This window comes from Chiloscyllium punctatum, chromosome 34 (assembly GCF_047496795.1).
Source record: "Chiloscyllium punctatum isolate Juve2018m chromosome 34, sChiPun1.3, whole genome shotgun sequence".
NCBI lineage: Eukaryota > Metazoa > Chordata > Chondrichthyes > Orectolobiformes > Hemiscylliidae > Chiloscyllium > Chiloscyllium punctatum.
Window position 1 is genome coordinate 57,405,386 of NC_092772.1, and position 2,520 is coordinate 57,407,905.

The 2,520-nt window shown below is 55.3% G+C and overlaps 1 long non-coding RNA gene across 1 annotated transcript; it reads left to right on the plus strand.

Annotated features, from left to right (window-relative positions):
* Positions 1-2,223, plus strand: LOC140459021 (uncharacterized). The gene is made up of 2 exons (XR_011953822.1): positions 1-38; positions 2,055-2,223. It is a non-coding gene; the product is annotated as an uncharacterized lncRNA (long non-coding RNA).
* The last annotated feature ends 297 nt before the right edge of the window (positions 2,224-2,520 follow it).

Below are 2,520 nucleotides of genomic sequence, written 5' to 3' on the forward strand. Positions count from 1 at the left end.
AAACTGCGAGAAATCGGTCACATCTGACCCCTGCCCAGGTCAGTCCGGGGGGATAGGAGCAGGTGGCCATTCTCCACCCCCACCACCCTGAGGGGGACGCCAAGTGGGTCTCTGCATACCATCGAGACAGTTAGATTACACAGGAACAGGAGGCCATTCAGCCCCCCCTCCTCCAGCCTGTTACACAGGAACGGGAGGCCATTCAGCCCCTCCCCTCCTCCAGCCTGTTACACAGCAACAGGAGGCCATTCAGCCCCCCCTCCTCCAGCCTGTTACACAGGAACGGGAGGCCATTCAGCCCCTCCCCTCCTCCAGCCTGTTACACAGCAACAGGAGGCCATTCAGCCCCCCCCTCCTCCAGCCTGTTACACAGGAACAGGAGGCCATTCAGCCCCCCCTCCTCCAGCCTGTTACACAGGAACGGGAGGCCATTCAGCCCCTCCCCTCCTCCAGCCTGTTACACAGCAACAGGAGGCCATTCAGCCCCCCCTCCTCCAGCCTGTTACACAGGAACGGGAGGCCATTCAGCCCCCCCCTCCTCCAGCCTGTTACACAGGAACAGGAGGCCATTCAGCCCCCCCCCTCCTCCAGCCTGTTACACAGCAACAGGAGGCCATTCAGCCCCCCCCCCTCCAGCCTGTTACACAGCAACAGGAGGCCATTCAGCCCCCCCCCTCCAGCCTGTTACACAGGAACAGGAGGCCATTCAGCCCCTCCCCTCCTCCAGTCTGTTACACAGGAACAGGAGGCCATTCAGCCCCTCCCCTCCTCCAGCCTGTTACACAGCAACAGGAGGAAGCTATTTAAGCCTTTTGGTGTTTTTCAGCATTTAATCAGATTAGAGCTTTACTCTGTATCTAACCCCTGTCCCTGTCTCTGGGAGGGTTTGATGGGGGGACAGTGTAGAGGGAGCTTGACTCTGTATCTAACCCCTGTCCCTGTCTCTGGGAGGGTTTGATGGGAGACAGTGTAGAGGGAGTTTTACTCTGTATCTAACCCCTGTCCCTGTCTCTGGGAGGGTTTGATGGGAGACAGTGTAGAGGGAGCTTTACTCTGTATCTAACCCCGTGCTGTCCCTGTCCTGGGAGTGTTTGATGGGGACTGTGTAGAGGGAGCTTTACTCTGTATCTAACCCCGTGCTGTCCCTGTCCTGGGAGTGTTTGATGGGGGACAGTGTAGAGGGAGCTTTACTCTGTATCTAACCCCATGCTGTCCCTGTCCTGGGAGTGTTTGATGGGGGGACTGTGTAGAGGGAGCTTTACTCTGTATCTAACCCCGTGCTGTCCCTGTCCTGGGAGTGTTTGATGGGGCACAGTGTAGAGGGAGCTTTACTCTGTATCTAACCCTATGCTGTCCCTATCCCTGTCCTTGGGGGTGTTGGATGAGGGTCAGTGTAGAGGGAGCTTTACTCTGTATCTAACCCCGTGCTGTCCCTGTCCTGGGAGTGTTTGATGGGGGAACAGTGTAGAGGGAGCTTTACTCTGTATCTAACCCCATGCTGTCCCTGTCCTGGGTGTGTTTGATGGGTGACAGTGTAGAGGAAGCTTTACTCTGTATCTAACCCCGTGCTGTCCCTGTCCTGGGAGTGTTTGATGGGGGACAGTGTAGAGGAAGCTTTACTCTGTATCTTACCCCTGTCCCTGTCCCTGGGGGTGTTTGATGGGGGACAGTGTAGAGTGAGCTTTACTCTGTATCTAACCCCTGTCCCTGTCCCTGGGGGTGTTTGATGGGGGACAGTGTAGAGGGAGCCTTACTCTGTATCTAACCCCGTGCTGTCCCTGTCCCTGGGAGTGTTTGATGGGGGACAGTGTAGAGGGAGCCTTACTCTGTATCTAACCCCGTGCTGTCCCTGTCCCTGGGAGTGTTTGATGGGGGGACAGTGTAGAGGGAGCCTTACTCTGTATCTAACCCCTGTCCCTGTCCCTGGGGGTGTTTGATGGGATGCTCTGTGCAGCATTCAGTCTGTGTGACAGTGAGGTGGATGGAGTTTCTCATTGACTCTCCGTTAATTGCTTCTCTCTCTCTGTCTGTCTGTCTGTCTCTCTCTCTCTCAGGGTTACCCATTGCCAGGAGACTCTGTAATCCTCTCCCCCGGGTGCTGTCTCTCGAGTGGCTGGTGTTTTTAAGAAGCTGATTACCCCCCACCAGACTGCCTTTCAGAGCCGCCTCTTCATTGTGAACAGAACAATATCAGAGCAGGTTAATAAACAGATTCTATGATTACATCGGTGATATTGAAGAAACTGGCAATGTGAGAATGTGTGCACGTGCCTGTGTCTCTGTGAGAGTGTGAGCGAGTGTGTGTCTCTGTGAGAGTGTGAGCGCGCCTGTGTCTCTGTGAGAGTGTGAGCCCACCTGTGTGTCTCTGTGAGAGTGTGAGCGAGTGTGTGTCTCTGTGAGAATGTGAGCGAGTGTGTGTCTCTGTGAGAGTGTGAGCGAGTGTGTGTCTCTGTGAGAGTGTGAGCCCGCCTGTGTGTCTCTGTGAGAGTGTGAGCGAGTGTGTGTCTCTGTGAGAGTGTG